Source organism: Callithrix jacchus, chromosome 7 (assembly GCF_049354715.1).
Source record: "Callithrix jacchus isolate 240 chromosome 7, calJac240_pri, whole genome shotgun sequence".
NCBI classification, from domain to species: domain Eukaryota; kingdom Metazoa; phylum Chordata; class Mammalia; order Primates; family Cebidae; genus Callithrix; species Callithrix jacchus.
The window spans coordinates 94,499,208-94,520,103 of NC_133508.1; the positions used below are offsets into that span (position 1 = coordinate 94,499,208).

General features: G+C 40.1%; 1 protein-coding gene across 24 annotated transcripts in view; it reads right to left on the reverse strand.

The window, feature by feature from the left end:
* DAB1 (DAB adaptor protein 1) overlaps nucleotides 1–20,896 on the reverse strand; it is a 1,273,242-nt gene that overhangs the window by 414,275 nt on the left and 838,071 nt on the right. For 2 of the 24 annotated variants that reach the window (XM_078331987.1, XM_078331972.1), the window contains exon 2: nucleotides 13,666–13,741. The exons of the other annotated variants lie outside the window; for them this stretch is intronic. The gene's annotated coding sequence lies outside the window, so the exon portion shown is untranslated. The remainder of the gene's footprint in view (nucleotides 1–13,665; nucleotides 13,742–20,896) is intronic. 24 annotated transcript variants of the gene reach the window in all.

The following is a 20,896-nucleotide window of genomic DNA, read 5'->3' on the forward strand; positions in this document are numbered from 1 at the left end:
TTCTTCTATCAGACAAACATCAGACCCAAACGGCATTGAGTTGCAAAGACAAACTGCTGAAGGCAGAGAGCTTCGAAAACCACTTGCTTTCCAACAGAAACAGTTACCTTAGCCTCTGGTCTCCAGGTACAAAAACAGCTTTTGTGGTTGTCTGAAATACAAGAGATCTCAATCGCTATTTACTGAACCTTAAACCTTGACAAAATAGGTTACTTTTAGGTCCTGAACTAGCTTCAGATTTATCCTTTCCTTAAAGAACTACAAAAGGGAATAAGCTGTATGCACCATCACATTCCTTTTGTTATGTTAGAATTAGAGGTTATCGCAGGAGGAAATGCTTTTCAATGAACCCTCTCTGCAGATGCCCCTGGAAAACTGGCTGACCATGCCCTTTGAGTAGTATGTTCTAAAACCGTTTTTGGGGAACACGATTTTAATAGGTGCCTATAAGAACAGGGAAGATTTTCATGTCTATAAAAAATCAAAGCCTAAGTTTTCAATGTCAGACATATTTGTTTCTAGCAGGACTTCCAGAACCTTTAACTGTGCATTGTGAATCTCCCAGGGACATAAAACACACAGTTGACGAAACTTATTTGATCAAAGGAAGCCTTTATAGATCTGATTTTTCCTTGGAATGTGGTTTGGGGAATGTTTTTAGATTATAGATTATCACAAAGTTTCCTGATGGATGCAACCCACTTTCTATACTCTCTTAGAAAGGACCTAATCATTAAAAATCGGTTGTTTTTGCATTTCTGCCCATCAAAGGAAAAAACAATTACTAATATACATGTTTTTTGTTTTGAGACAGAGTCTCACTGTGTCACCCAGGCTGGATTGCATTGGCAAGATCTCAGCTCACTGCAACCTCCACCTCCAGGGTTCAGGCAATTCTCATGCTTAAGCCTCTTGAGTAGCTGGGATTATAGGTGTGTGCCACCATGTCCAGCTAATTTTTGTATTTTTAGTAGAGACGGGTTTTACCATGTTGGCCAGGCTGGTCTCGAATTCCTGGCCTCAAGTGATCTAACTGCCTCAGCCTCCCAAAGTGCTGGGATTAGAGGTGTGAGCCACTGCTCCCAGCCCTGCTGTGTATGTTAAATCCTACAATGTCACTTGGCACTAAGAGACCACTCATACAGAAGCCAGGTTTTGCAAACCTCAGCCTAACAATCTGGCTCTGAGCTATCAAATCGGATGTCACATATCATGGGAAACTTAAGAAGAAATGAACACCCCTTGAGCCACTACTACAGGTTAAGAATCATCTTACCTATGACACCCTATCTAATCTTCCAAACAACCCTGCAAGGTAGTTATTTATTATTCCCATTTCACAAATGAAATGGTCTGTATTTGTGATGTCCACTCCCATACCACAGTAGCTCTTAGTCACGTGAAGCTACTGAGCACCTGAAATGTGGTTAGTATGACTAAGGAGCTGGACTTTTTAATTAATTTAAGTTTGAATAGCCACGGATATCCCACAGCTACCATATTAGGGAAACACAGATCTACAGCATCTTTAAGGACAGAGGCTATCTGACTCAATTTCACTGAAACACCAAATTACCAGTTTTCCACTATCAACCTCCTATAATTTTACCTGATATTACTACTCAAGGAGGTCCCAAGGACTGGCAACACAGCAGAGAAAAGAAGTAAAAGCAGAAAATGTGCATAAGGCTGAACATAATCTACAGAAGCATAGCAGGCAACAAGTATTAAATATTTCTTGTGTGGCTAGACCACCCGAAGCATTGGAGTGAGCTATAAGGTGGGATACAGAAAGGCACAGCAAGAGCAAAAGCGCCGAGAGGTCTGGGTGATTCAGAAAATGCCAGTGCACTTCAGTGTGCTCTCACACACCATGCTGTGCTTCCCTTATTCTAGTTGCTAGCACTGAACACATGAAAGGTTTGAACGCTCCACTCAAAACATTAGATTGCAGGTTTTGGAAAAATCCGTCTAACCTAGCATCTCCATGGCAGACAAGCCAGAGTGCTGATCAATAACCGTCATGAAGCACGTTTCAGTGTAAGGTGTCAGATTGTCTGAATCCCTTTGGGAAGACAGGTTGCTTTTTTAACTTTTCTTGCTAACCTTTGATACAGATCCCAGGATTCCATGTTTTTGGGAAAAAGCACTTCCAGTCAAGTTTCTGACTTGGTAATTTGAATGGCTGAGGCAAAAGTAAATTGTGGGTTGTTCTATGAGTTTACAAGTTGAGCAATTTATCATCAGAGATATCACACTGATTATAGAAATGCATACCAGCACAGAGGTTAAGAATATGAGTTTTGAAATGGCACTGGTTCAAATCCTGGTTCTGCCATTTAATAGCTAGCCATGTGACCTTCACCATGTACTAGTACATCTCTATGCCTCAGTTTCTTCATCTGTAAAATGGGGCCAAGATGGATGCTGCTTCTTAAGGATATTCTCACATGCTAACATAGAGCCTGACTATAATAACTTGTTACTAAGTCGAGGCCTCAGCTTCTTTAATGAAGCTGAACAAGTCACTAAATCAGTGGGATCTTTATTACGTAGAATGATAACAATGTTTCCTCTACATGTATGTTTCTTTCTTATATGGCTCATGAAATAATGTAAATAAACATATTTTCAGAAGCATAAGGCAATATAATAATAATATTTTATATATATTAACATACTACATTTTTCCTGTAGTCAAAAAAGACTGGCTTATTCAATAGAAATCATCAACTATGAGAATTAGAAGGATCATTAGAATCCATTTTATCCACTCCAATGTAAGGATTCTCTACCATACCCTTTTCCCTTAATTTTCTCAGCTGGTAAAATTTGGGAAAGAAAAAGCACTATATAGACCATTTTACACTTAGACAATTCTTTAAGCCAAAACCTGCCTCCTCTAACCTCAAAACTTTGAGTGGTAAACAGAAAAATTCTAATTCCCATTCCACATTTTCACATGGCAGTTTCTTAAATATATGGATAGTTGTCATGCTCCACACTTCCCCTATATACCCTTCCCCACCAACAGATTACATGTTTCAAAGTACAAACAGCTCCAGTTGCTTCTGTTACTTTTATACTTTTTTGAGAGATGATCTATTTCTTTCTTCCAGACCTTTCACCATTCTTCCTAGGGACACACTCTAATGTGATCAGTTCCCATTCCATGAGCATTTACCCAAACCTATTAACTGCCTTGCCCAGTGCTAGGCTCTGAGGAAAGGAGCTAAGCCAGAAAAGAGTGTGCATGTCCACAGAGTCACTGCCAGGTGTGGGAGCCAGATGTGTCCATCATAGCTGAACCTGCCACTGGCTCTTCAGAGGGCAGAGACAGGTATTCATGACCAACTTTTTCTTAGTTTACAAAAGACTTCTATTAGTCTACCCCAAGTGATGAGGCAACCTGAGTAGCCTACTGATGACATGTATTAACTTAAATCGACTACTTCCCATCTCCTTCATAAGAATGGCCAGACATTCACTACATTCTACTTAGCTATTAATATTTAATGGTTTGCACCTAAGTGCCAGCACAGAGGTTAAGAATATGTGAGGCTTTGCATTTAGCCCTTTTAAATTTTACCCTGTTTAACTCAGTCAACCTTTCTCATGTTTAAAGATCAGTGTTTAGCCTGTTATCCTGGTTCTCTTGTCTCTGTGTTATCTGCCGATCAGGTAAGTATTATATTGTTCATTTTCTCCCAATTCCTGGTAAAATTATTAACAACAAAATGATTTCCATTTGACTGCCCATGTTTACCAGAGATATGGAGGTACTAGTTTTTTGTGTGTGTTTTGTTTTGTTTGTTTCGTAGAGACAGGGTTTTGTTGGCCCGACTGGTCTCAAACTCCTGACCTCAGGTGATTCACCCACCTCAGCCTCCCAAAATGCTGGGATTATAGGCATGAACCACTGCACCTGGCCCATAGATAGTAGATTTTTAAGGCTTTTCATTCATCCATTTGCTCATTCATTCAGTCAACACTATTGAGTGTACCCTTTGAGCAAGGCCCATAGGCAGCAGAGAGAATTATAAAGTGAAAGAGACACTGTCAGTGTGCTTGGGACACTTACCATCTTAGAGAGGTGACAACGTGTATTATCAATAACTAGAATGTGGGGCCTGATATGAGTGCCCTCAAGCACAGAGGGACAGACATTCATTCAGACTGAGAGAACTAGGGAGGCCTGAGAGAAAGGAAAGCAACTGAGGGGCACTGACAGATAAGAAGGAGTTCAACAGGCAGTGATGCTGAAAAGGCAGATGATAAAAACTTGCAGGAAACAGGTTTTTTAAATGATGCCAGGGACTTAATTTTTTTTTGTTTTGGAATGTTTTTCTCCCCTTTCGGGACTTTGCTGAAAGACAGTCAGTATGTTAAATAACATCTCACAAGCCTCTCCCTATCCAGAAATAGTTCACTCCACTTTCATCTTTTGATTTGGGAGTTACTAATGAAATTTCTTTCTTTTCTATCTTAAAATGAGAGGCAAAGCACCCATGTTGACAAGTCAGGGGCAAACTCTTCTATCCTGCATTTCATAACTCCCTGAACATTTTAACAACGCATATGGTTGCCACGGTCTGAAGGCTGGAGATGGCGCCTTCAGGCTAGGGGATAGCTGCACTGAGGCATTATGATACTTCCTGGGTTTTGTCCCATTCCACACAGGGTGCCCAATTACATTTTATTTTCTGTGTGGCCTTTCCTTCCTTTGAACACTGACTTGAAGGCTGGCTTAGGGTTTTGAATGTGTGCTCTTCTGATACTGAAGTCCTTCTTCTGGAGAAACGCAGTCTGACTCCCGGCGGAGCTTTTGTTTATAAATGGGCTTTTCACAGTTCTTCCTTCCAATTTGGTCTGTAGTTGAAGCTTGAAATGATTAAAGATGTTTGCACGAGCCAGAGTTGAGGAACTTTTTTTCTCTTCGTTTCTATTGGAGGTTACCAACTCACCATTAACATCACGCCAGCACACAGAACCAAAAAGCAACGCAATTAAAAGCAACTGGTTTTTAGTGTGAAGATCTTTTTTCTTTGTGGAAAATGAGGGGAGATTTGTAGACAGTGACTGCATCTTATTCTTCTTTGTTTTCTCAGCACTGTGCACAGCACCAAGCATATAGCAGGTGCTTAATATTAATGCATATTGAATGAGACTATAATATGATTGATGGATGGATGAATGGCATAGTTTCCTGGTTCCAAGATGGAATTGTACTAATTAAATAAAATATTAATAAATTCAAACCTGCAATTCTAGGTTTAAATCATTTTTGAAGTAAATTAAGACACTGGCAGGCATATTTGCTTGTATAATAAGTATATGAGTTAGAAGGTAGGCCAAGTTGAAGAATGTCAGTAATCTGTAGTGTGTGTATCACCTAAATGCCTCTCATCAACTCACTGGTCTAATAGGCACATTTTAAAAACCAGAATCTTATCTATACGTCTTAGTCACTGGTAAGAAGGCTTCATTTTACAGATAAGAAAAATGAGACTGGTAGAAGTAAAGTTACTTGCCCAAGGTCATACAGCTAGTAAGTTATACAGCTTGGCTTGAATTTATTGTTGCTTTCCCATAGAAGCTGAGCATTCATATTCAAGATAGAAAAATCATATGCATCAGCTCCAGCCATAATGGTCCTAATGAACTCAATTAACTCCAAGGTTCCTTCCTTGCAATGAAGACCCAGTAAATCTAAGGCATTGGAAGTCAGAGTGAAAATGATAATTGCTCTACATGGGTACAGCTGGATTAGAAGAGTCTGTCTCATCTTCCCAAAGCTTGGGGTACTCACTGACTGAATGGCCCCCTATGCCCAGCACTCACTGCATTGAAATTATAGGTCACTTCTAATGGATTTCGAGATAAGAGGGCCTTTGGAATTATCATCTAAATGTCTTTCAAACTTGTAATGGCACTACTACTTGGCAGTGCCAAGGGCTCGTCCATGTGAAAGCTCACCTCCCATGATGAACTGCTGAAGATTTGAAACACCATTACTAAGTGTCTGCAAGTTCATGCAAGAAACATACAGTGGATTGATGTTGCAGCCTTGATTTTTCAGGTTAATTTTTAACCTCTGAGTTGGAGGGAATGAAAAAAAAAACAAAAAGTTCAGTCTATAAAGTTGTTTCTATCTAAACACTCCCAACATCTATTACTAAAACATTGCTTGGCACACAATGGTTTATTCCATGGCTTATTTCAAGTGGCTGAATGAACAAAGTTTATGAGAGGTACCTGCCTGTTCATGAACTCGCAATAAGAAGTGCAAAGCAGATGATTCTTTCCACTACTACAAACAGGGTGGATCTATCATGACACTATATGAAGCAAGATTATTCAAGCACTGCATGCCAGTATCAGTCTTTTTTTTTTCTTTTTGAACAAGCCAAAAGGAGTGTTTTTCACATTGTTTCTGGTTAATAGTAACATATTATACTGTTCCATGGAGAAATCCCAAGTGTGGGCCCTAAATTATCTCATGTAGCCTCGCCTGTTTATTTGAGACAATTCTCACACAAATCTACTGCATTACCATCTAGTAATGCTGAGGAGAGAGAGAAGCAATCATAGCTTGTGCCCATCTAGACACATTACACAATTCACACACAGTGCAATCATGAAATGGGATTTATTCCATCTCAGGCACTGACGTTGATGTGGCTCAAACCTAATTTTCTAGAGGACAGCACAGTTCTCATTGATTTGGGGAGATGTATTCACATAGTCTTGCTTTGCAGACTAGCTTTCCCAGAGGCCATGCAAATACAATCTCTAAACATAAAAACACCAGTGAGGACGGTGGAAGCGCACTCTCTCACTCGCGCTCTCTCTCTCTCTCTCTCTCTCTCTCTGTCTCTCTCTCTCTCTCTCTCTCAAATCACTGAAATGACCTTACCACCAAAAAGGCTGTATTTTGACACTATAAGGACATAGTATAGTCCTACCTTAAGGTGCTAAATAATCAGATATGTATAACAGTCTTCCATCATATGCATGAAATGATTTACCTTTATACTCAACTGCAAAAATTTGGCATTTCATATATGTTAAGATGGAATCTCCCAAAGAAACTACAGAATTTATTTTATGTGGTATAAATACATAAGCAATTTCACAACAACTACATAGGAGTCTCTTTTCAGATCTATTTGTATCTTGTCTTTTTCCTTCCTTATACGATCTCTAAAATCCAATGTAGCTCATTCATGTGGTTGCCAACTATTTTTTGAGTACATAATTCAAAATACTTTCACATATGAAAAAACATATATGAAAAGATACCTGTCTTAAAGCCTGGTAGAAAGGCAACACACATACAAACACCCACTCTGACATACAATGTCATTTGTCCATAGTACAGTAGGAACAGAGATGCAGAGAGCTTAGGTCTGGGAAGGCTTCTGAGAAAGTGCTTGCAACTCTCAATTACAGTCATTAAGCACTACTGCCCAGACATGAAGATACGAAAGCATCACAGAATGCAAAAAAATCACACAGTGAGCAGGGATCTTAGCGATCACCCATCCAAACCATTTTTCTCAATTGAGAATATGTAGGTCCAGAGAGCCCAAGGACACACAGATTTTCTGACCAACCTGAGATTAGAACCCATATGCTCTATTTTATCCTAGGATTCTCTGCTACACAGACTGCCAGGGCATCATTTCTTTTGTCGGCACAAAGGTAACTCAGTTCAGCATAGATGACTCAGCAGAGGTGACCACAGAGATTTGCCAAAGCTGAGCTTCATCATTTAGGCCCTTTTTAAATACAGAGAGCCTCTCTTTGACTCCAGTTGGAATAAAGCAACACTAAAAAGTAAGCTTTGTTCATGACATTGCATAATGACACCATTATACAATAGTGACTTACTAGTTAAAAGTTGACGATATATTAGCACTCTTGCCACAATGAAAATGAAGTAAAAAAATAGAGAGAGAGATAAAGAAAAAGACCTCTAATTTCACGGTACAGTAGATGTTAGAACAAGAAATGAACTTATACCTATGAGGTCAATCTCATCTTGTAGTCAGGAAATATTAATTTGCTGATATGTTTTATGCTGGAGAGTTTTTAAAAAATTGGCATAAATGGTGCTACAAAATTTCAACCTCTCTTACGAGGCAGAGCAAGAGCAATAAAAAGGAAACTGTTTTAGTCACCATATTTTATTACACAAAGGGCTGAATCAGAAAATTGGAATATTAATAAAACATTTTTTACATGGACTTTGCTGATTAAATAAATAGCTTCATGCTTTTACAAAGATGTGATATGTTGCAGTCACGTTTAAGGGCAGTGAGTCCCTTATCGTAATTACTAATAGGTATGGTTTAATTACACCCATAAGTCCCAAGATATTGCTGCAATACACTATCTGGGGACTGAAGTGCCCACTCTCTACCTGATTCCTAGATTATCTGGAGTCTGACATGCAAATTCCATCAGCTTTGATTCAGATCCTTCTAAGAAGGAGCTTAGGCACTATATCTTCTGCCTTATGCATAAAGAAAAATAATCACAATAGATGCATCGATTTACTTACATTGTTAACTCTCTGGGGCATAGTTACCTACTCCTAGAGAGGAGAAATTAGCTTGCAAGTATACTTCATAAACACAGACAGAGCAAGACCAGACAGAATCCTAACATCCCAATGCTCTGATAATTCAGAGATGCATCCCAGGACCCTTCCTCTGAATAAGAGAATGGTCCCATTAAATGAGAGAAGCCTGCTATGTAAATTAGACTGAATTCACAGGACAGAAAATCCAGTCCCCCTCATCCCCAACCCCTGCCCAGTAAACTGGCTTCCCCAGAAAAAAACTGGGAGACCCAAGAAGGCTTCAAAGATACAGGTCAGATTATTCGACTGTTGTAAACATGCATTTCCCACCCTGATTTTCCTTTGGGAAATCATTCTCTTATCCCAGTTCTAGTCCATGCATTTTGTTGGTGCTGATCTCACCCTCTGGCTGCAGAGGTCCAGTCCTGGCCAATGAGTATAAATTCTGCCTTCTCAACCCTGAAGATAGTGACTGGTTCAAGAATGAGAATAAGTCCACTGAAGGCCAGCCTTAGGCCATTCTGTGGATCCACAGGGAAAAAGCCCTCTCTCCTCCTAGGGTTGCTCAACTAGTAGGATTTGAGCCTGGATGGTTGGTGGCCATCTGTGCCACTGCTTGGGGAGAGCCTACTTACTAACAAAGCCAGCACAGAGAAGGCAAAGCTGTGGTGTGGAAATAGCTGACTGAGCTCTTGGCTCCAGCCATAGCTGCAGCTAGGCTACACCTGGACTCGGTTATGTGAGCCAGGAAACTCCCTTGCAGACTGAAGCCAAAATAAGCTAGACTTTTGTCATTAACAACCTAAAGAATCCACATATGGTCAAAATTCTAAACTCAAGCCTCTAACTTAACATGGTAGCAGCCGTGTGAGGCACCCTCTATCTACCTTCCTTCAAAATTAAAAGAATGTATAGAAAGGAAAAATGCAGTATCTTGAAACTGTACCGGGGTTAAAAGACCAGAAAAAACACACAAATGTTTGATGGGTATATCCATGTGGAAAGCAAAATCCCAGCCTAAGTTCATTCTGTGCTTTGAACCAGAACAGTATAAGCCCATGCTGTCCAATATGATAGCTGTTAGCTACATGGGGCTATTTAAAGTAAAATTAAATAAAATTAAATGTAAAAAAACTTTTCAGTTTCTCAATCAGACTAGCTACATTTCAAATACTCAGAATTCATGTGCTATTGGCAACCATATTGGACTGTGCAGATATAGAACATTCTCATCATTTTCAAAAGTTCCAGTGGAGAATGATGGCAGTCATTCTGCCCATTCTAGATGGGAGATGTAGTCACTATACTAACCAGGAAGTCAAACCACCGCAAGAGATTACTGAATGAAGATATTCATCAAAATGTTAAGATATGCATCAAAGCATTATTTATTCTTTAAAAATATTAAAAATGACTTAAATATACAAAGAGAAGGGTAAATTATGATACAGCCATGTAAAAATATTAAGTAACTATTAAAAGGACATTTAGAAACTGTTTTGAAAGAGACATGGAAATGATAGAAGTTTTTAACAAAAAATAATGTAATGACAGAATAAACATCACAAAGTAAAACATGCCTAGCAAAAAAACAGAAAAATAATTATAATAGCTAATTTTAAAAATGTTTTTATGTGACAAGTAATGTGCTAAATGTTTAATGCAGTATCTGTTTTATTAATCAAAATAGCAGATAAAATAGATGATATCTTTATTTCCATTTCACAGATTAAAATCTTACCAAGACTTGGTAAGATTAAATGAATGAAGGAGACTGAATTGAAACCCATGTTGGTCTGACCTCAAACCCTAGCGCCTTTCTCTTTAGAACTGAAAATATGAAAAGCAATTGCCACTGGGTAGAAGTATAAATGACTTCTTTGTCTTTTATGCTTTTTTTGTGTTTTTTAAATTTATAAACCAATGAAGAAAGAATTTCTTGAGAAAAAAATTTCTGAAAGAAAAATTCATTACAATGGACTATAGCCACTACATGGTTAACAGGCTGCTATATGCAATGGATCCTTGCTTAAAACGGGTTAAGTATGAACACTAGAAGTTTTCATATTATGCTGAAGCTTCTGTTCAAAACTAATTTCTCAAAGTATATTGCTAGACACTAATGAAAATCCAAAGAGACACACGCATTCAAGAGATGTATAGCCAGTGAATTTTCTGTTGTTTTTATCGTGAACAACTTTTTTATATCCTCACATTTTTATACTAGCTATGAAAAAGATAAATAAATATTTATGACATTCACTCAATTCCACAGTAGCTACTAACTTGCTCGTGTTCTCACTCTGGTTTGAAATGTGCATATTTTAGTGACTGGTATCTCAATCTTAAATGAGAAAGCCACAGAATGCTGTCATTACAGACCCTAAAACTACTCATTTGACTCACTACAAGGATATGCCCTTGGTAGTAGAACATAACAAGCTGAATTAAGGCAGCTATAGCGTCAGACAGAGACAAACTTCACTGCTGCCCAGCAAACAGCTAAGAACACCCCAGATTTACCATGGACGCTGGTTTCATGGAAGATTGTGCCATATAACAGAAGAGTTTTTGATCAGGAAAAAAACAGAACAATGGGACTGAGAAAACACACAGAAATAAATGAAGGCCAATTTCCACCATTCAGCTTTTCTGCAGAAACTTTTTCCTTTACCAAAAATGGTCCAATGTACCCCTTGGTATATTGACTGAACTTGTACTTGAGGGAGATCTGTGCAGTCATAACACACTAATTATAAAGAATAGGCCAGAATTCACCAGTGGTGGTTCAAAAGCTAAAAACAGCCCTTAGACCAGTTATCTTTAGCCCAGAAAATGTTTTTTTTTTTTTTACCTAATTTAGTGCCAAATGTTTAAATAGGGGGATTTCACACAAAAACAAGATTTCTAGCTTTTCTAGAAAAAGCCAAAGACCTACGTGAGTCCAGCATTGTTATTGCAGCCATCAGATGAAGCTTAACAGTGGTTTACCTGGTCCCCACACAGACCGTTTTGCCCACAAATATCTGGCCCTTGTAGGCATCTGAGCTTGTAGTTCTTACAACAGGAGACATCTGAAGGACCATTAAACTATACCATACCTGATCCATACATGTCCTTATTTTACCTAAATAATTGTATTTCTTCTTACACTGTTCTTTGACCCCAGGCAATAAGACAATCAAGTTAATTGCAGAGAAGGCTACACAAAGTAAAGGCTATTTCATATCCATGTACACAACAACAATCTCAGTGATAGCAATTGGTAACAAGGTTCTCTGTGAACTTGCCCTGCAAACCCTCCCTGCCTCATTTCCCCTGGTTCTGCCACTCCATCACTTGATGATCCATTCATACCAAACTACCTAGGACTCCCCACATGTGATGGCACATGCCTCTAACTCTGTCATGTTCCCCTGATGGAGAATGTTGATTTTGTGGCTTAGTAGACAGTCTAGACCATGAGGGCGGCTACAGTTTCTATCACACCTCACCCTGTAAGTCCATGGTCCAGCACAGTATTCAGCACATACTTAATGCATAAAAGACTCACCAGAAAATCCCAAGTCACGCTCAAAATACTTAGATGCTAACCCTCCTTTACTGTTAACTCTGGCAAAATTCATTCCTGCATCTTATTTTTTACTTCGCTTTCTCTTTGGTTGTACTTAGTCACCACACTATTATTTGTTTATTTGTGCTTCCCTGTCTATTCCTGGGTCTTGTGGAAAAAAGTCCATGTCTTTCATAGGGTGGTGTCCATGGATTCCACCATTGTGCCTAGTACCCTGCAGCAGCTCAATAAATGCTGAATAAATGGATGAAGTGCTAAAGCACGAAGCCCTTTCACATAAATCATTACTCCTTGTAATAGCACTGAAGTAGCCATTATCCTTCTCATCACCATCATCATCATTGCCACCAGCACCACAATCTCCACTTGACAGATCTCAGAGACCCAGGGCCCACAGCTTGTATGCAAAGATGCCAGTGTCCAAACACATGCCTTTCTGTCAAATGTAGCTGAAATGCAGCCAGCAGGATAGAAAGGATCTGAATCCTGTGGACTGTAATTTTTCTATGTTTCCACCTACTCCTTCACACCCTCCCAATTTAAAAATAAAATGAAAGAGTTGCTTGTTTAGATCACGTCCAAGACAAAGTCACCATCATATCAGCAAATGGTAATGTCACCAGAAGAATGCAAGCTGAAGAATGCACACAGAATTCAATTCTAGCAGTGACATGCATGATGTTTTTACCTACAGAACATATCTCCTATCTCCTTCCTCTGGAGTTTTCTGTAAGTTATGGATTAATAAACCTTCCCTAAGAAGGTAGCTTTATTAATCTTGCAAATACTCTGAAAAGAAACTATTTTATTATTCCCATCTAAAATGAATTATGATAAAGTCCCATGTGTGCTCACAAGACACAAAGTTGCTTTCTGCTGCAAATTGTGTTTGTGGTGGTGGCTGTTTACTTTGCTCCCATCGGATTTGGAGTAAACAAATGTCAAACTGTCTTCTAACCTGTGAAGACAACAGAGACCACCAAGGTCGCAGCCAACCATGACCTAGTTTTTGAAGGGAGAAAGAGAAAGTTAGAACAGGATGGCATTCATTCAAGCCCCTCCTCTTAAAGCTGAGAAAGTAAAAAAACAAAAGCTGCAGCAAAGAGAGAGGTCTGTCATCATTAAACTATTGCATCTACTATCCTGAAGCACGTCCTTTACAGTAAAGGCGATTTCACATCCATGTACACAACCACAATCTCCGTGCTAGCACTTGGTAACAAGGTTCTCTGTGAACTTGTTCTGCAAACCCTCCCTGCCTCATTTCCCCTGGTTCTGCCACTCCACCACTTGATGATCCATTCATACCAAACTACCTAGGACTCCCCACATGTGATGGCACATGCTTCTAACTTTGTTATGTTCCCTTGATGGAGAATGTTGACTTTGTGTCTTAGTAGACAGTCTAGACCGTGAGGGCGACTACAGTTTCTATCACACCTCACCCTGTAAGCCCAGAGCCCAGCACAGTATTCAGAACATACTTAATGCATGAAAGACTCACCAGAAAATCCCAAGTCATCCTCAAAATGAGTGTGGTGTGACTCTGTGCGATGCACTTCACCATCTGAAGATAAAGGCTGAAGGAGAGAAAAATGACCCTCTGTGGCATGGCAGTGTGCACCAGGTATAGCTCAACGTGTTGCCTGCGTTACCTCTTTGGGTTTATAAAACAACCCTATAAGAACTTATTTTTTGACCAAGGCCCAGCGAGTAAAGAGTCTTGCCCAAGGTCATAGAGTTAGTTATCAGCCAAGCCTTGGTTTGACCATCTGTAAAATGGGGATAGGAATACCCATCCCGTGTATCCAGTAGAACCGTTGTGAAGACATAAGAGGAAGATATCTGAAGTGTATGAATGTGTGTGTGTACACATACATGAAATACTTGACAAATATTAGATTACCACTACTGGAGTGTGGATTTACCTTGATACTCACGCACTGGCTTCCTTCATGACATCTAAATGTCAAGCATTGAAATGTTTGAATGGAACCAAAGAATCAGACCTTAAACAAACATCATGCACTGAAAAGGAGAAATAAATGTTTCTGACTACACTACTAACTCCTTGGTGACTTTGCAATATTGTGTGCCACGTCTCCTCCCTAAGCAAAGTCTGCTCCTCTACAGAATGAGTGGGTTGCTCTGTCAGGCTGCAGGGACTGAGACAGGGAATGGAAGAATGCCAGAGCTGTAATGTTTACACAAGCACTGCTGCGACCTGCAAGCTAGCACATCGTGTTTCCATTCCTTCTCCCTATTTCATATTGAAATACAGGTTCACAATCCCTTATCCAAATTGCCTGGGGCCTAATGTGTTCATAATGCAGACTTTATTTTGGATTTTAGAAAGGCAGCATATACTATACCACATTTACCTTTTACTTATAGGAGCCCTACCTGGGTTTGGGGTGACACCCTGTAATGAAACGCATTAATGCTTCTGAAGCAAATGGATGACTATTCCTACTCATGAGGATCAATAAATATTCTCAGTAGTTTCATGTCAGTTCGAGTCAGGATAGGTTTTACCACTAAATGACTTACCCAAAACCTTCCGAGTTTCAGAGCCTTTTAAATTCTGGTGGTGCAGAAAAGTTAACTGCACAGTCCCACTGCTGCTGCTGCCCTACTCCCTGGGCACCCAACACTCACACAGCTCGCCTTGCCAATACTGAGTCCACTGCCAGCTAAGTCACTCTCAATTTTCTGCAAGGGCCAGGTTGGATGCGACAGGATAGAAGACAGGAAAAAGGAGGAATGAGGAGCTAATCCCAAACAGCAAGTGTTTCACTTCATTTTTCTCCTGTAGCTTGCCATATTAATAAACATTCCTGTTTGAAGTTTATTTTCCTGCTATATGAACAGGTCCTTTGCCCGTTTCTCTCAGATCCACTCCTGGCTTCTTCCCCTGCTCCGTGGAGTAAGTTGATCCTAACTGCATTTCTTAGGCACCCTTGTCAGCTGATTTCCAGTTAGATTCACTCATTGGGAAAGACCGGTGGGAGACAGGAGGGGAGGAAAAGAAGACAGGGTATTTCTCTCCCTCCTTCTCTTTCTGTTTCAAGGTAGCACCCCTAGAAGTGGGAGAGTCTCCTCCATGGTTTCAGAGCATCGGTATGTGGTGCTCTCTCCCACCACACAGACTCTTCAATGCTTCCAGCAGCCCAACTCCTAGCCTTTTTCCCCACGTGGCCTGTCCTCCAAGGTTCCACCTGTGTGGGTAACACCCCCCATGGGCACTGAGGAAGGGGAACTATCCAGACCCCAGGCACAACTAGTGCCTGAAGAATATCTTAGTTTATAGTGTTATTGCTCAGCTGTTTCCTTTAAATAATCCATCATATATAATCATGTATTAGTTTGTAGAATTAGTGCTCGAAGTATAACTTACTGCTTACATATATCTAGCATACTTAGTTCCATATAATCGTTCTATATAATCATATAGGTATTGTAGTTGGAGCTGTACTAACACATTTAGTGCTGATTTATATGATCCTTCTATATAACCATATAGTAGTTTATAGAAGGAGGAATGCCTAGAGCAGTCACAGAACAGAAGCAGTACATGGGAAAACAGCCAGACCAGGATGAGAACCAAAGATCCAGGCGGTGGAGTCCCTGCCTAAAAGGGCATATGCTGTATGGTAGGCTTGGAGCAAGTGCCTCTCCTCCTGATAAAGGAGTTGTAGTACCTTGCATCCCGTTCCTGTGGAAAGTAGGCCTCAGGCCTGAAATCCTGGAAGTAACTGAGGGAGAAGAATCCCTCTGGTGTGACCGGTCACTGCGACTGTACACCCTGTCAGTCTTTTTTCGCTTCTGTGCTAGCTCAAAGAATCCTCTCATAAATATCTTAAGAGAAGAGCAAAAGTCTGTCAGCTCCCACTGCATTAAGCTTACAGTATCCATCTATTAGAAATCCTTTGAAGTTTCCAGCCCCCAGATAAGAAGTGTTGTGCACGACACCTGTTGCACACAGCTTACCTCCTTGCCTCTGTGAACTAATGGGGATGGACCCCTTTTCTGTACATGACCCTCTACTACTGTGTACAGCATAGTCCCCTACTGCGCACGGCCCACGTCTCTGCCCAGGTGACATAATGGGGCAGTCCCCTCGCTTGTAACTCATGTGATTGTGTATGCCCTATTACTAAGCCTATAGATGATGACCTCACTCACGACCCTGCCCCCTTCTTGTACCTAATAAATACAGATGCCCTTGGGCACTGGGGGGCTGCCGCTGATCTCTGCTCACAGGTGGTGTGGCCGCTAAGTCCAGATGCTCTTCACCAGTTCTTCAGTGCCCTGTCTCTTTACCTCTTGGATCCTGCCCTCAACACAACATAAGGGACACCCCACGACCCTGTGGGGCCTCCACAGCCCTACACACCTGCCTCCTGCTGGTTGTACCTCCTGGGGTCTGTAATACCATAAAGGTAGCAGATAGTCTTACTGATCTAGAGATAGGTTATTTCCTCCTACTGCTAATCTCTGTCTTTTGCTACTTTATTGTACTTTCAGTTCTTCCAACACCTTTGTAACTTCTTTCGTGTATTAAGGTCTTCCTATTAAGCCAGCATGAATCTCCTGGCTGTCACTGATACCGGGTATGTCATTAAAAGCATTAGATTGTGTCTGAAGTCGTGGTAGTGTGGCTGTTGCTGTTTTCAGTGTGTTCAGGGTTAGCACAGAGAGGCACTTTTACCCCCGACACATACTGATTGGCAGAGTTTCAATATGTAGGCTAACTTTAAACCAGCATCTGACAATCTACCAGGTAAACAATCACACATGTAGAATACTTGTGTTACTATGCTGTAGGATTTGACAAGCAATTAGAAAGTCCACCTCTGGACTACTCTCAGAAACTTCCTCCCCCACTGAAAAATGTACATAAGAAAGACAGAAAGCAAACACATTCTATTAATGGTGTAAAATCACACTATAAACCTTCAGACCTTTTTTGTTGTTGATTTCATGTAATTCTTTTGATAAAACTGGAGGGTAAAAAGCAAAGGAAGGAAGAATGAAAGGACAGGACAGAAAAGGACAAGAAAATAAAGAAAAGCACAGTTTGGGAATAATAAGAAATTAAAAAGATTTCTCAATGTAGAAAACTCTTCTTTTGTTTTCATTCACTCAAAATAGTTCACAACAGGGGCATTCCCCCTCTACTGCAAAAAAGGAAAAAAACAGTGATGTTAGACTTTAAAAACTAAAGGTAGTAAGTGTTTATACTGACTTTCCTCAAAAAGCCAAATATAAGGGCATGAAAGATAGCACCCTTCAAAAACTCTCAATCTTTAGAGGAACCTAAATTAAGAGACGTGGAACAGAACAATTGAAGACATAATGAACTATGGTGTTAACAGAATCCAGTGCTCAAGAGGCCTAAGAAAGAGAACGTACCTTGGAAAAGCAGGCAGAGGTGAGTGTCAAACAGATTGAGCCTATGCGATATGACCTTTATTTTTTACAGAAAGCAATGCTAGCCCAGTCCCCAAGTCCCCCTCCTCCCTTCCCCTCTTACTCCTAGCCATGTTGATTTATGGCTTCTCAAACAAATCAAGACGTCCTTCTCCACTGATACATTCTCAACAGTCAAATATATATAGAATGATACCTAGCCTGAGTCATATGAACCCACAGACAGCACACCGAAAATATATAGTGGTATCAGGTTAACCAAGTGGTTGGCTTTTCTTTTCCTTAATCTTGTTTTATATGAAACATTCTCTTTTATATCAACCTAAACTAGTACTGTATATATTATCTTCATTCCAGAAAACACAATGAAATCTGATGACAGAATGTGAGGGAAGCAGAAAGGGGTTGTAGCATTTGCTCGGGAAAGAAGAGGAATTTGAAATTTTATCAATACTGATGTCATAAGGGATAACTTTTGGAAGGAAATGAATTTCTGTCCTGGATCCTAAAATAATTTGGGGAGAAAAGAATAAGAGTGAACTTACAGAAAGATGAATGACACAAGAGATCCCAGAGAGACAGAGAATTGGCAGATAGTAATCACCAAATATCTCTCTCCCATTTTTTTTTTTACAGATATATGTTACAATTTCCAGACATAATGGTGCTTCCTCACATAGTCAGAAACCCTGCCAGTATTTGACTATATTATTGTCATAATATATTTGAGGATCTTAAGTCCACGTGATGAGATGGAAAGAGCACTGGTCTGTGTGCAAGGAGACCTGGGTCTCTATTCCAGCTCTGCTTCATGACATGGCCTCATCTTTCCATTTCCCTAGACCTGTGGTTCCTCATCTGAAAGTGGGAATAATATTCACTGACCTAAGATATGCCTGGAAACTCAAGGTAAAACTGGGCTACCAGCCAAAATTTGCCACTTGGGCAGCCAAATAACTGTAGTCTGCCCGAAATGCCAGAGCAGTATGTCAGGAGCCAGACTCTGGCCCCCAGGCCCCAGCGCCTGTTATTCACACTCCACAGGGCATCTAACCAGAAGGGAACTGTACCCGCCTTGGCAGATCCCCACTCTCTCCATAGGAAACCAAGAGATGTCTTTCAAAAACCTCAGCCTCTTGAACAAAGTGACTGCCGTCTACCCTGGCTGATCACCCTCTCATTAGCTCCATTCCCTACTCTGCATTCCCATTGGTCCATTGGGACAACAAATGTCCTTTTAAGCCCTCTGCACTATCAGGCTGCAAAGGAGGATGGTGACCTTGTCAAGAGTGGTGCTAAGCGACCCACAGCCCTTTCCTTAAGGCTTTTCTAGGAATCAAACGAAAGCCTGTGAAGCACCTAGTACAGAATTCCTACTCTTATTGTACTTTGCGCTTTACTGCACTTCACAATTATTGCATTTTTTTTTTTAAAACAAATGGAAGGTTTGAGGCAACCCTGCATCAAACAAGTCTATGACCATCATTTTCTGACAGCAGGTTCTCATTTTGTGCCTCCGTCCTATTTTGGTAATTCTCACAATACTTTAAGTGTTTTCATTATTATTATGTTTATTATGGTGATTTGTGATCAGTGAAGTTTGATGAAACTACTGTAATTGCTTTCAGGCACTGGGAGCCATGCCCACATAAGACAATGAACTTAATAAATGCTGTATGTTTTCTAACTGCTCCATTGACCGGTGGTTCACCCATCTACTTTCCCCTTCTGCTGGCATCCCAATTCACTGAGACGCAGCCATACTGAAATAGGCCAATTAATAACCCCGCAATGGCCTGTATGTGTTCAAGTGAAAGGAAGAGTCACAAGTCTCTCACTTTAAATCAAAAGCCAGAAATGATTAGGCTTAGTGGGAAAGGCATGTTGAAAGCTGAGAAAGACTGAAAGCTGGACCTCTTGTGCCAGATAGCCAAGTTGTAAATGCAAAGGAAAAGATCTTAACCCATTCTGTACAGTTCACTGCCAACAGTTATTTCTCAGGGCAAACAAGAAATAGATTAAAGAACATTAAAAGTACTATTTCAGTGAACACATGAATGATAAGGAAGAGAAACATCCTGATCGTGGATATGAAAATCATTTTAATGGTGTGTCTAGAAGATCAGACCACATACAGTATTTCCTTAAACCAAATCCTAACTAGAGCAAGGCCCAAACTCTATTCAATCCTACAAAGGCTAAGAGAGGTGAAGAAGCTGAAGAAGAAAATTTTGAAGCTAGAAGACCTTGGTTCACGAATTATAAAGAAAGACGCCATCTCTATCACCTAGACATGAAAGATGAAGCAGTAAGTGCTTATACAGAAGCTACAACAAGTTATCCAGAAGCTCTAGCTAAGATCATTAATGAAGTTGGTTATACTAAATAACAAATGTTCAATGTAGACAAAACAGCCTTATATTGGAAGAAGGTGTCATCTAGGACTTTCATAGCTATAGAGGAGAAGTCAATGCCTGATTTCAAAGCTTCAAAAGGTGGCTGAACACAGTGGCTCATGCCTATAATGCCAACACTTTGGGAAGCTGAGGCAGGTGGATCATGAGGTCAGGAGATCAAGATCATCCTGGCCAATATTGTGAAAACCTGTCTCGGCTAAAATACAAAAAAAAAAAAAAAAAAATAGCCAGGTGTGATGGCACACACCTATAGTCTCAGCTACTGGGGAGGCAGGGGGAGAGGAATCTCTTGAACCCAGGAGGTGGAGGTTGAAGTGAGCAGAGATCACGCCACTGCACTCCATCTCAAAAAAAAAAAAAAAAAAAGGCCAACTATTGTTGGGGTGAATACACCTGGTTACTTTAGACTGATTTACCATTATGAAAATTCTAGGGCCCTTACTAATTATACTAAATCCACTCCACCTGTGCTCTATAAGTGGCATAATGAAGCCTGGATAACAGAACATCTGTTTACAGCATGGTTTACTTAGTATTTTAAGTCCACTGTTGAGATCTACTGCTCAGAAAAAAAGATGTCTTTCAAAATATCACTGCTCCTTGACAATCAATCTGGTCACCCAAGAGTTCTAATGAAGATATACAAGGAGATTAATGTCATTTTCATGTCTGCTAACAAAACATTTATTCTGCAGCCCATGGATCTAGGAATAAGTCTGACTTTCAAGTTTTATTACTTAGGACATACATTTCATAAGGGTATCGCTGCCATAAACACTGATTCTTCTGAAGGATTTTGGCAAAGTAATTTTAAAACATTCTGTAAAGAATTCATCATTCTTGATGCCATTAAGAACATTTGTGATTCATGGAAAGAAGTCTAAG